Here is a 14,767-nt window from a genome sequence, read left to right as displayed (position 1 = left end):
GGAAGTTGAAGGAGAAAAGCATACAAGAAGAATTTCAAAGGGAAATAACACCCTTGGTACCCAGGACAGAGGTCGGGAATGTTGAAGAGGAATAGAAAAGATTGAAGGAAGCACTGGTTGGATGTGCAGAAAAGGTGTGTGGTAGAACATCAGGAAATGTGAAAGACAAAGAAACACACTTTTGGAATGATAGGGTAAAGATTAAAGTGAAGGAAAAGAAAATGGCATGGAAAGCATGGAAAACATCTAAGACTGAAGAAAGTAGAAGAAAATATGTGGAGGCAAAGAATTTGGCCAAGAAAGTAGTGGAGGAAGAAAAGAAAAAACCTGGGCCTTATTCACACAGAAATTGAGGGATGATACGCAGGGCAGCAAGAAATTACTGTATGGTATCTTAAGAAACAAAAAGAGAGATCAAGTAAACACCAGATTTGTGAAGGATGAAGGTGGCATAATTTTAACAAAGCCAGAAGAAATAAGAAATAGATGGAGAGAGTATTTTCAGAAGCTGATGAACATAAGAAAGGATGACAGTCATTCAATGGACGACCAGGAAAGGCAATTAGTTGATGAAGAAATGAATAAAGAAATTACAATGAATGAAATTGAAATGGCAGTACGAAAGATAAAGAATGGAAAAACTGCTGGAATAGATGAAATTTCAGTGGAGATGATAAAGGCAGCTGGAGCTGTAAGCCTGCAGTGGACATATCGGGTTCTCAGGAATATCTGGGAGAATAAGGAGGTCCCTGAGGATTGGCAAAAAGGAATAATCATCCCAATTTTCAAGAAAGGTGATAAGAAAGTTTTGAAGAACTACAGGGGAATTACTCTAATATCCCATGTTGCTAAGATAACAGAAAGGATACTGGAAAGTAGAATAAGGCTGAGGCTTGAGAATCAGATACAGGAAAATCAGTTTGGTTTCAGAAGTGGAAGGTCAATAATAGAGCCCATTTTCATTATGAGACAACTAATGGAAAAGCATTGGGAGTACGGGAATGATATGGTGATGACATTCATTGATATTGGAAAGGCATATGACAGTGTCCCCAGGATGAAAGTTTGGGACAGTCTGGTGCAAAAAGGAAATGGACAGGGATTAATAAAAATGATCATGGCATTGTATAAGGAATGTTGTAGTTGCGTGCAAACACAAGTTGGCAGGACAAGTTGGTTCAAAATAACTAGTGGAATGAGACAGGGAAGAGTTCTATCACCAATCCTGTTTACAATAGTAATGGATGACATCATGAGAACAGCAAAAGCAGCATATGGAGGAAGAGAAATGAATATGATGTCATTTGCAGATGATATTGTGATTTGGGAAGAAGACGACAAGAAGGTTCAAGAACAGTTGAATGTGGTGAATGGGAAGATTGAAGAATGTGGATTGAAAATAAGTGTGGAAAAGAGTAAAACTCTTGTTATGACTAGAGGGGAGAAAGAAGTAAAAGGTCAGATTAGACTTGCAGACAAGCCTCTGGAAGTAGTGGAAATGTTTAAATACCTGGGGAGTGAATTAATGGAGAATGCTCGACTGGATGCTGAGATTAGTAAAAGGATTCAAGCTGGAAGTTGTTTCTATCATAGTGTAAGAAACATGTTATGGAACAAAGATGTGCCAACGGAAGCAAAGGATACTATGTACAAGATGTATTACGTACCCATAACAACTTACGGAGCAGAAACTTGGACAATGACAAAGAAGGATGAGAGTCGAATACAGGCAGCTGAAATGAAGTTCTTGAGGAGTATGATACAGAAGAGTAGAAGAGATAAAATAAGGAATGAGAAAATCCGGGAAGAAATTGGAGTGGAAAAAATGAATGATAGAATAGAGAAGAGCCGACTAAGATGGTTTGGGCACATAAAGCGAATGAGCGACGAATGAATGCCAAAAAAGGTGATGGAAATGCAAATCCAAGGAAGGAGAGGCCGTGGACGACCACAATTGAGATGGAAGGATACCATCCAACGCAGCATTATAGAAAGAAACCTGGACTGGGTCACAGGAGTGGTGGAAAGACCGAAGAAAGTGGAGAGGAACCATATTTGCCCCTACCCGGCTACAGCTGGATGATGATGATGACTGGTCAGGCTGATTGGTCTGTAGTTCTCTAGTTTCCTTTTATCACTCTTTCCTTTATAAATTGGTATTATTATAGATTCCTTCCATTCCTTTGGTATTACACTATTATTTATGACATAGTCAAAGAGAAATTTTAAATAAGGCACTATGTACCACCCCATTGTCTTTAATACCTCCCCAGTAATTTGATCACTTTCTGCTGCTTTTCCTTGCTGAAGCAGTTGGATTTCTTTGAAAATATCTTCATTTGTGAATGAGAAGCTTCTTGTTTCCCTCTGTGTCTCTCCCTCTCAATACTGTATAGAACAAGCAGACCGACACAGTTTCTCATCAGAATATGAATGACGTGAGAAAAACTTGTTGTGGACAATGCATACTACGAAAATGCCCTAAGTCTAAAATTTTTTCTTAATATAATATGTTTGTAGTTATCGAGGTACTCGAACCTATACAAATAGTCATACAAATGTAGAATATCTAGCCTTACAATGCTTGTTATGATTTGACTAACATATCCGCAGCCGTTACGTTGTAATAGGCCTACTTACTTCCCCAATAAAATGTATATAGTATGTTTTGATGTGTGATGGTATAATTTCAGAAACTTCTGATATAATCTGGCAAACGATTGGTTGCCTAACCTGATATAATTAGCACAAATCAACCTTTAAATAAATGGTGGTAGGACAACAAGTTCATTTTTCTTGTCTTGATAACTTATCAACTTGTAGACCCCTAACACGTTTCCAATTAATTAAGTGAAATACTGGTAATGACGATGGTGATGATGATGATGATGATAATAGTAACCTGAAATGAAGAGGTGGCATAAAATCTCAAAACAATATCATCATTAATAGTGAGACAGTGAGTCCTCTAGAGGTTATGTTCACTCTCTCACACAAAGGGACAAGAATATTCATAGTTCTCACTTTACTGAAATGAAACCTTCTTTCAATTGTTGGTCACATTACATTTCGACAGGATTTTCCATCTCTATTGTGTGCACGGAAAGCATTCTGTGAATGAAGCACAACAAATTATCCTCCATCTTGCTACAACACAAGTGAGTCACTTAAGTGTGTGTGGGAGATCCACTTATAGCAATAAGTGGGACACTTAATATGAAATGAAACCCGGCTTACAATGGGCACTTATGTATAAGTGCTGTCTGTGAATTAGGCCCTACTTGTGAAATGCAAAGAATACGTTCGACCGTTGACTATGAGATACACAAGGCCGGGAAATACAGCACACTAGACTCGCCCTCGAGATACTTCCGGCAAGTGCCGCTAGAGTTCTCTTTACTGATCGGTCTCGCCCGCTCATTGCAACACATTCAAATATGAAAAACTATAAAAATTCATTAAAACTAGTAATTTCAGAAGGCAGCAAACAGATATGAGATCAAAGATAGACCAAGAGCAATTGTTTGACTTATTTTCTACAACGTATTTCTTAAAATACGCGTAAATGAAATAAGTAATTCATGAAAGAAGCAGAGAAATCTGATAGAAAGTTTGTCACTTCTTACCGATTCCTTTAACCCAATCGTATCATTTGACGACCCTAGCTCGTCATAGTTACTCGTGGCATATGAATCAAATGACGAGCTCTGCTCGCGGCGATGCACAGCTGCACATCATTCCATATAGTTCAGTCACTAACCCACAGACGCCACTGGTATGCATTCTGAACTGAAGTTCACACATGTGGCTTCGGTTTTTTCCCTTTCACCAGGTTCTCGCACACTTCCGCAAAAAGAGATAAGAGAATCTTTATTCACATAATTTCGCTCTTGTCAGTTGCCATCATGGCGTCAAGCAGATGTGCTGGTGTTGATGAAGAAGGAATGCGGAAGCTAATAGATAGTGTTCTGGAGAGTGATATTGAAGGTGGTGATGTTTGTGATGACGAAATAGAACCTGAAGTCCTTAGTTCGAGTACTAGCGATGCGTATAATAGTTCTGATGACACAGAAAGTGAAGCAAATAACGACGGTGTGCCGAGTCTTTCGAAACGAGTTCGCACCTCGGCACAGACTAACTTGACTGAATGGAACTGGACAAAAGGTGACAATAAACCTGTTGTACATAAGTTTAGTGAATACAGTGGGGTTAGTGAAAATTTATTGAAAAAGTTTGATACGCAGCCACCATCTGAACTCTCAGTTTTTTGTGAATATATGAACCCTTTTTTGACAAAATATCTGTCGAGACAAATTCATATGCAGCAAAACAGTTGAGCAATCCTGACATAAAAAAGTTGAAAGACGATGACAAATGGTTTGAGACTACACCCGACGAAATTAGGGCATATTTTGCGTTAGTTATACTAATGTCACAAGTGCGAAAGTCAAGAATACAGTTATACTGGAGTAAAAATAGGTGTATAAATACTCCTATTTTTCGTGAAACCATGAGCAGGGGAAGATTTATTATAATTTCACGATTTTTACATTTTGTTGACGAAGAACAAGTCGATAGTAGTGACAAACTAAGAAAGATTAGGCCTATAATACAACATTTCTGCTCCAAATTTTCAGAATTATATTTACCTTCACAAGACATTGCTCTAGATGAAAGTCTAATGAAATTCAGAGGCCGCCTTTCATATGTCCAGTGTAATAGGTCTAAACGTTCTAGGTTTGGAATAAAAATTTACAAAATTTGTGAATCAAGTTCTGGCTACTATCTGTCTTTCAAAATTTATGTAGGTGATGATGTAACGGATCCAAGTCTGCCAGCAAGTACAAACGTTGTGCTCAACATGTGTGAACCCTTGTTAGGCCGAGGACATACATTGTTTTTAGATAACTGGTATTCTTCCCCAGATTTATTCAAAAGGCTACACGACAACCAGATGAATGTAATTGGAACTGTTAGACAGAACCGAAAAGACATGCCTCGCGATATCAGTAAGACGTGGAGAGTATGAGACGTGGGCTGTGTGTGAAGTGGAAAGATAACAAGGATGTTTGCTTTCTCACCACTAAACACAGGGACAGGCAAACTCAGACGAAAGAGAGGATAAACTCTGAGGGAAGAAGTGATAAAGCCCAAGTGTGGCCTTGAATACCAGAAGGGGATGGGTGGTGTTGACCTTCAGGATCAGGTTACAACTCTGTTCCCCGTCATGCGATGCACAGTGAAAGGATATAGGAAAATATTCTTTTACCTCCTGGATATGTGTACTTTCAATTCCTTCACTGTGTATCACAAGATCGCTGCTAACAGAAAGACGAGCTACACGGACTTCCGAACTAGCATTGCGCAGCAGCTACTAGAGACTGTTCAGTTGCCGGAGTACTCGGTTCGAGGTCGACCTTCAGCGAGCACCACCCCAACCAGATTACAAGCTAAATCATGGGCCCACTTTCCCATGCATATTCCCCCTACAGAGAAGAAATCAAAAGTCACAAGAACGTGTGTTGTGTGCTACAGCCGGGGTAAAAGAAGCGAAAGTTGCTGGCAGTGCAAAAAGTGTGGCGTAGCTCTTTACTTAGAAGAATGTTTTGAGGTGTACCACACCAAGCAGACGTACTAAAATAGCGGCATTGGTAAGTTTATTACTTCTTTATAATGCATGCAAATTTTCAGAAAGGAATATTTATTGGTTGGTTTTGTATGATTTTCTAAATAATAGTGTGATGACGACGGCCGTAGAGCGGTATTTAAATGTGATTTCTTAGTGAACTCCTATGGTATTTAAATGTGAGGCAAAAGGGTTAATTGTGCCTCAGAGTATCCAATAAGCGGATCGAGATTGCGGTCATAAATAACTTTGGGTTTAATCGCCCTTTTTACCACCTATCAGCGATCCAATCTTTTCCTCGGCACATCTGATATTTTGACATTCGTATTGAAGCCGCTGTTTGGTGAGCAATGTTATGCCCGTTACGCAAATATTTAGCGACGTGTCACTGTATTTCTTTTTTTCGTCCCGTAAAATTAAATTTGTGTTCGCCTCTGTGGTATAGTGGTTAGTGTGACTGGCTGTCACCCCCGGAGGTCCGGGTTCGATTCCAGGCCCTGTCACGAAATTTGAAAAGTGGTACGAGGGCTGGAATGGGGTCCACTCAGACTCGGGAGGTCAACTGAGTAGAGGTGAGTTCAGTTCCCACCTCAACCATCCTCGAAGTGGTTTTCCGTGGTTTCCTACTTCTCCTCCAGTGAAATGCCGGGATGGTACCTAACTTAAGGCCACGGCCGCTTCCTTCCCTCTTCCCTGCCTGTCCTTTCCAATCTTCCCATCCCTCCACAAGGCCCCTGCTCAGCCTAGCAGGTGAGGTTGCCTGGGCGAGGTACTGGTCATCCTCCCCAGTTGTATCCCCCAACCCAGAGTATGAAGCTCCAGGACACTACCCTTGAGGCGGTAGAGGTGGGATCCCTCGCTGAGTACGAGGGAGAAACCAGCCATGGAGGGTAAACGAATGAAGAAGAAAATTTAATTCATTCTAACAGGAATAAAGCTCCTAAATGACCAATTTTAGCATGCTTATCAAATTTGGTTTGCTTTTTGGTCAAGTTCAGATATGGTAAAAAAAATATTTCTGATTTCGTTACCCGTACCCTACTTCTCAATTTACAGATTGTTTTCTGTCATCTGGCATTTAATTATCTCACCTTTTTTTTTTTTTTAAACAGAGATACTCGTAGACTTTCCTTGATAGAGAAACGAGACTTGTACTCCTTTTTCGTTTGTGGCTGACGTATGAAGATATGGTATGTTTATCGTTATCTGAATCGGAACTTTTACTACATTTTGATGGCAATACATCATTTTTGGGAGCTAGACGCTTCCTGCATTTGACATTTGCCTGTTTGTGAACAGGATACACAATGAAAACAGAAGGAAGTTTGATTGATGTGCTCACACTGAAATCTGTTTTATGAGAAGAATTGCTAGGTACTTAAAGAGATCCTACTATATCACCTTGCCTAGAAATAGTTTGCTTCCATTTCTCCCTTAAACCGCACTCGGAAGGGAAAGTATGGAACGTCAATTTTCATGCTTTTTTAGTGTCATCCGAAATACAGCGAGGTACACAACAGTGCACCTTCTTCTCAACCTCAGACACACTCACCGACAGAAACAGTATTAAACAAAATATTCACAATAAATTGCAAAAATCAACACAGCATCACAATTACTCCGCATATCACACTGTTAAAGTCCGCCAAGAACAGAACGGAAACCTGACATCTAGCGGCCAAACCGTCAACACGGTCGGGTCACTTTTTCATCGAAAAACTAGTGGCTATGTCCCGGCCTTGTATGCCTCGTAGGCAACGGTTCGACTGAAGACATTTGACTATTCAGTCGATAGTGACCATCTCTACTCTCGATCGCAAAGCATCACATAACAGTTGCATGAATCCCACTTCAACAACAACCTACGCTACAATGCTACGTCACAATTTCCAAAACAATGAATTAAAAAGGATATACAAAAAGGGGCAGCTGTATCTTGCGTTATGATCTGCAAGAATGTTAACACGCATAGCCGCGATCACAGGGCTTTTGGAGTAATACAAATACTTTGTCGCAACGGCACTTGGTAATATTTCATAACCGAACAAATAAATACAGCGGATGTTTTGTGGGACTGCAAAATAAATATGAACAGCTTACGTGAAGATCTGAGAAGTACTTTCTAACATGATTTTATGACCATCGATGATAATAAAGAATGTGGGTCAGAGAAGTCTGTAAGTTAAACAGCAATAATGTAAATAGATTTCGACTATTCTAACAACGCAATTATAAATTAACTCATTATCCTTCGAAGTACAGTACAGACCTGAATTCTGAGTTCTACAGGTGAAAGAACTGCAGCTTACAGTCGTGCCGCAGAAAACAGATCAATGCATCAGGCTCACGTAGTGTCCTTGGACCGAGTGGGTTCAAGTCGCGTGCATCGGCAGCTGGTCACTTCGAACCCCATTGTGGTTTCCTATTGTCAATCAAGGCACATGCTGGTTCAGTTCCTAAATGAAGGCCACGTCAGCCGTTTCCTTTCGTCTTATTGCGACTAGCAACAAGAAACATTCCAGGAGACTTTAACTATTTATTCCAAACAGGGCAAATAACCGACTGTCTCAGGCTCAGATTAACTTTCTTTACGTCTAGTACAGCATCACGGGAAAAGGGATAAACGAATGTTCACGAACCTTGGTATTAAGGTCAGGATAAGAGCGAATAAGAATTTAGCTTTATAGACCACTGTTCAAAAAAAAAATCAGCAGGACTGCAGGAGGTGGCTTGAGAAGTAACCTAGGCCCTATCTTCCTTACGATTGTTGTTTAAAGGAAAATTGCTTGTAAAAAATATATTTAGAATATCATTTACAGTTATTTGCTGATTACACTAGTGTCCATACCGCCTAATAGGAATGTCAGACGGATTGCTGAACAAACGGAAGGTAACTCACACACCATAAAATATGTCGCACAACTTGTTCAAAAAAACAGTGTCAGAAAGGTTCTGATAGCTGAAATGAAATGGCGTATGGCTTTTAGTGCCGGGAGTGTCCGAGGACATGTTCGGCTCGCCAGGTGCAGGTCTTTTGATTTGACTCCCGTAGGCGACCTGCGCGTCATGATGAGGATGAAATGATGATGAAGGCGACACATACACCCAGCCCCCATGCCGGCGAAATTAACCAATTAAAGTTAAAATTCCCTACCCTGCCGGGAATCGAACCCGGGACCCCTGTGACCAAAGGCCAGCATGCTAACCATTTAGCCATGGAGCCGGACTTCTGATAGCTAAGGTACACCTTTGACAGCAACTAACAAAACTTGGCAATGTCTTCCACAATAAAACATGCTGTTAATAGGGTGTATGGTAACCCCTAACGGCCATACATGCTTCACAGCGACGTTGCATGCTCACTATCAGATGGTCCTGAAGCTCTTGTGGCAGTCGATCCCATTCCTCCGAAAGGGCAATGTGAAGGTCTTGCAGGGTCCTTGGTGGAGGCTGACGGGATGCAATTCACCTCCCCCAATGCATCCCAGGCATGTTCTATAGGATTCAGATCCGCAGACCTCGCTGGCCAGTCTATGCGATGAATGTCTTCCCCAGCCAGAAATCCATCCACCAGAGCGGTGCGGTCGGGCATTAACGTCCGTTAAGAGGAAGTCTGGACCAACCGCACCTCTGAAGAGTCAATCATGTGGTCTCAGTACCTCATCCTTGTGTCTCCGAGCGTTAACAGTGTTCTTCGGACCACCCTTGAAGATGTGCAGGTCTGTACGGTCGTTCAACATGATGCCGCTCCACACCACGACGCCACCACCACCATACTGGTCCCCTTCCACGATGTTCCTGTGGTTGTATCGGCTACCCAGTTCTCTCCACATTAATGTGCGACGGGAATCGTTCTGCAAACTGAAGCGGGATTCATCTGTGAAGAGCACATGCCTCCATTCATTCATGGTCCAGTTTCGATGTCGACGGCTCCACAGTAAATGGGGCCGTCTCTGTGCTGGAGTAGGCGGGACACATACCGCTGGACGTCGGGCAAACAGCCCTGCTGTTCTGAGCCTCCGGTACACAGTTTGCCAGGAAACGGCAACAGCTGAGACGGCTGCAAGCTCCGCCGACTATTGTCATGCATGTGCACTCCGATTTCGTCGGGTGGTTAAGGCCAAGTATCGGTCCTGCTGTGGGATGGCTACCCTTGGTCGACTTGGTACTGGCCTACGAACCTACAACTAACATTTCCTGATCTCCAAAGCCTGAATTATTTTCAAGATGGCGGAACGCTGTTAGTGCTGTGTGTGTGTGCTCCCAGTTTTCGATCATTAGCAGGTGTAGTAAAGGCGTAATTCGTTACGAAAATAGTGAATTTCAACTTTAAAAAGTGTGTGTTGCTTACTTCACATCATCACTCTGTGCTGTACAGTTGATTTTTGCAAATATAAACAAAATTTAAGTATGGGAAGAGACAAGAGGAATGCGGCCAGCCGGGGAACCAGGACCGAGACGGGACCTGTAGCCGGCAGCGGAAGTGAGGCGACCCTAGCGGACAGCATTGTTCAGCAGGTAAGAGAAGCCCTACAGTCGAAAGACATTCTCTCGGCTATCGTTGAGGCAATAACTGAAAGTGTCACAAAGGCCGTGGCTGAACAACTTAAGGCCACCCTGGACTTCAACACTGAGATTATCAATGAACTTAAAATTGATATTAAAAATAGGGAAATTGAACTGAAAGCAGTGCAGGATGAACTCAAAAGGAGTACTGATGCTTTGGAGCAATACCAACGTAGAGGAAGTGTGCGTGTGTTCGGAATTCCCGAATCACCTAATGAGAATACGGACGAACTTTCAGTCAGGTTGTTTAAAGATAAACTTGGCCTTGACATTGCCGTGCAGGATATTGATAGGTCTCACCGAGTTGGCAGGCCGGGGCTGGGAGTGAAACGCCCTATAATAGTGAAATTCGTAAGCTATAGGAAAAGGGAGGAAGTCTTCCGTAACAAGCGCAGGTTAGCAGGCACTGGAATCACTATCAGGGAGGACCTGACTGCGGCTCGCACTCTCATATTAAAGGCGGCTGTAGATAAATTTGGAGTGAGAAATGTCTGGACCATACAGGGACGCATTGTTGTAAAAAGAGGGGAAACCAGACACAACATAACAACAATGGATGAACTGAACGCTCTCAAATAAATGAGCAATACCATAGTGTAGTATCTCACCATGTGTATGTAGATTCTACTGTGAAATAGCTTTCTAGTTCCTCAACTATTTCTTCATTTGTAACAAATTCGTAAAATAGTTGTATAGCATTCACCAGTTCTACCCACACGTACAAACTCTTTCTCTTCTACTTATTTCTGAAATTCTCGCCGGCAGGTGCACTTAAAGCCTGGAGCACAGCACCTTAGCTAAATGCTACTATAGACTAACTCTTCAACTGTATATTAGTGTAATTTTATTAGTATCCTTATTTAATTATTATTATTACTTATTTTTCTATTGAAATGTTCAAACATATGCTATGTGAATGTAATTATCTGCGTGTGTCTGTCAGTGTGTGTGTGCTATCAGTGTTTGTTCCAGGAATGAGTCACCTACTCTTTAAACATGTCAGCAGCTGGTGTCCTTAAAACTACAGTTACGGTAGATGAGGCATTCCTGAGTGTCATTGATCCGAGTGTATTCCAAGACGAAAATAACCCTCGTGTACCTTCACCAACTGTCCCCAACCCTCAGCCTACTGAACTGTTATTGAAACAATCTCTGTCTCAGTTCTCGCGAAGTCTACAGTGTTGCCATATCAATTCTCTCTCACTCCTCAGTCACATAGATGAAGTTCGTTCGATAATATCAACCTGTAACATGCATATTATGTGTATTACTGAAACCTGGTTATCCGATAAAATTAGCTCTAACCTTGTAAATCTAGAAGGATATACTCTCTATCGGCATGATCGCACTGCCAGACGTGGTGGAGGTGTAGCAGTTTATTGTAGAGATGATATTAAATGTAGAATAATTATCAGATCATCATCTGGCATCACTCCACATACAGAATATATGTTTGCTGAGACCATAATTAACCGTCAAAAAGTATTGGTAGGAGTTGTCTATAAACCACCGAATGTTACTAATATCTCTGACCTTGAATCTGACCTTCTCAAACTAGTACCAACCTACGAGCATATACTACTTCTTGGTGACTTTAACTCAAATATCTTAGCCCCGACTGGCAAATCAGAACGAATCAGCAACCTACTTACCTCCGTCGACATGACGATCTTACCGCTTGATGCAACGAATCATGTTCATACATTTAAATACACAAGCCATACTGGAATTGACCTCCTAGTTACAAATAACCCGCATAAAGTTCTGAAGTACGGTCAATTTCCTGTACCTGGCATATCAACTCATGACTTAATTTACCTGTGCTACTCTCTACGTGTACCAAAATACAGAGCTAAATACATTAGTTATAGGGATCTGAAAAATATCGATCTACAACAACTCCAAAATGATGCGTACAGTTTACCTTGGGAAGGTATAAAGCGGGTGCAGGACACAGACATGAAAGTGAGAAGATTTAACTCTCTACTCATAGGACTATATGACAAACATGCTCCAGTTAGGCAAGCTAGAGTCACTCGCTCGCCTGCACCTTGGTTAACAAACGATATAAAAGCAACAATGGCTCGCCGTGACGCAATGTTCCGCCGATACAAGGAAACAAATAATGAATTAGATTTCGAACAATATCGTCTTTTACGTAACAGAACAAAGCAATTAATTCGCAATAGCAAATTTAATCACATTAAAAATGTAACACGGAATTTAAATGCACGTGAAACCTGGAATGAACTTCGAGCTATGGGTGTTGGAAAATGCAAAGAGCCACATATGCCAACTATATCTCTCGATACACTTAACTCTCACTTCGTAACTAACCCAATAAAGGAATCTCAACCTCAAAATCATATCAATCTAAATAAAATAATCAGTGACCTTACAGAAAACGAAAATAATTTCTCTTTTCACTCTGTCAGTGTAAATGATGTAAAGCGTATTTTAAATTCAGTTAAGTCACAAGCTAAAGGAGCAGATAACATCCCAATAGGCTTTATAAAAAACGTTATTGGCGCGGTCCTACCAATTATTACCCACATTGTAAACCATTGTCTCACCACCGGGACGTTTCCAACTGCATGGAAGGATGCTCTAGTAACCCCAATATTAAAGCATACCGGTACCACAGCAAATGCGCCATCTGATTACCGGCCTATTTCGATTCTTCCCCCTCTCTCGAAAGTTCTTGAACGAGTTGTACACGAGCAGCTAGTAGAATTCTTAACCAGGCATTCTCTTTTTGACCCATTGCAATCTGGCTTCAGAAAGGGACACAGTACTACGACTGCACTTCTTCGGGTAACAGATGACATAAGACTAGCAATGGACAAACGGCAGGTGACGATACTGACACTCCTTGACTTTAGTAGTGCGTTCGACACGGTAAATATAGACATACTATTATCCAAGCTACGCTCTCTGCATATCGGCCCGATAGCCCTTAATTTTTTTAAGTCGTACCTTACAAATCGTCGCCAGTGCGTAGTGGTAAACAATCAAAGATCCCAATGGGCTGTCAAATCATCCGGTGTCCCTCAAGGGTCTGTTCTAGGGCCCTTACTGTTCGTCTTGCATATTAATGACATATCTTCCACACTTCAGTATTGCAACTACCACTTATATGCTGATGATATGCAGATATACAAACACACCACTACAAACAATTTACATGAAACAGTTCAGCATATTAATTCGGATATTGAAAGGCTTACCGCCTATGCTAAAAACAACCACTTACTCCTAAATCCTCGTAAAACACAAAGTATTATCATAGGAAACTCTAAATTATTACATGTAATAAGCAATATCAATCCTCCTCCAATCATAATCAATGACATTGCTGTACCGTACCTTAAAAATGTAACTAATCTTGGAATCTCCATCAATGAAAATCTGACCTGGAATGAACACGTAACAAATGTATGTAGAAAGGTTCATGCAGCTCTATATCCCCTGAAACGTCACAAGAATTCTTTTCCTCAAAAACTTAAATTAAAATTAATCCAAGCATTACTATTCCCAATTTTAGACTACTGTGATACAGTACTAGTCAATCTAAATGCTGAACAAGCTTTGAGACTTCAGCGAGCACAAAACTCATGCATACGATATGCCTTCCAACTGCGACATGACACTCATGTTACACCATATTTCAAAACATTGGAATGGCTACGCATAAATGAACGAAGGAATTATCACCTAATGACACTTGTTTACCAAGTGCTCTCGACGAACACTCCTACTTACCTCTCTTCTAATTTTCGTTTCCTTTCCTCATTCCATGAAATTAGTACCCGTTCTGGTTCCTTACTTGAAATTCCACTAAGTCGAACCAATTCCTACAATCAATCCTTTTTAGTTACCGCATCGAGACTCTGGAATACACTCCCAATGGACATTCGGCACCTTACTTCCTATCATAAATTCAAATCTGCCTGCAGAAAGTTTTTCCTGGTAACATAAAACTGAGTTGTGTGAGTCATTGTGTGTATGTTGTGTGAATGGGTTTTCTTCATTTACTATTATTATTATTATTATTATTAATATTAATATTGTTATTATTATTATTAATATTGTTATGATTATTATTATTAGTAATTATCACATTAATTGCTGTACTGATATGTAGGCCTAACTTACCGGTAGTCTTAGAATTATCTGTTTGTAGTATTATTTCTTTTTAGAATTTCTATGTCTTACTTTTATGTTTACATTTTTATATTCTGTTTATAGTGGTTAAGTGTAAGAGAGGGCCGTGAGCCCTAACTTCGCCACAAATGTAAGTCAGGAATAAATAAATAAATAAATAAATAAATAAAATGACACTTCATGGCGCATTCAAGTGTACGGCGACTTTGGTCTGTGTGTGGCCTGCTTCCAGGCGGCTGGGTATTCTACCCTGCAAAACGAGGAATAAATGGCGACATTGTGCCAATATGTTGTCACGTTCACCACGAGGCTACACTCCGCACACTATAACAGGGCGAACACGACAGGGATTATGGGGCGCAGGCACTGGCTGCGTTTACCTTCCGGTTACGCCGCTAGTCAAAGCAGGGA

At 40.9% G+C, this 14,767-nt stretch overlaps 1 protein-coding gene across 2 annotated transcripts in view; it reads right to left on the bottom strand.

Moving 5' to 3' along the window:
• The window catches only part of LOC136875819 (gastrula zinc finger protein XlCGF57.1), a 46,494-nt gene extending 38,509 nt beyond the window's left edge, over nucleotides 1-7,985 (bottom strand). The window contains exon 1 of one of the 2 annotated variants that reach the window (XM_067149437.2): nucleotides 7,896-7,985. The gene's annotated coding sequence lies outside the window, so the exon portion shown is untranslated. Of the gene's footprint in view, nucleotides 1-7,178; nucleotides 7,245-7,895 lie in introns of those variants that run through there. The other variant, XM_067149438.2, reaches the window with a different exon arrangement.
• Between the last annotated feature and the right edge of the window lie 6,782 nt (nucleotides 7,986-14,767).

Source organism: Anabrus simplex, chromosome 6, assembly GCF_040414725.1.
Source record: "Anabrus simplex isolate iqAnaSimp1 chromosome 6, ASM4041472v1, whole genome shotgun sequence".
Taxonomy (NCBI): Eukaryota; Metazoa; Arthropoda; class Insecta; order Orthoptera; family Tettigoniidae; genus Anabrus; species Anabrus simplex.
The sequence above is the reverse complement of the archived record's forward strand: the minus strand, read 5'-3'. Positions and strand labels throughout refer to the sequence as shown.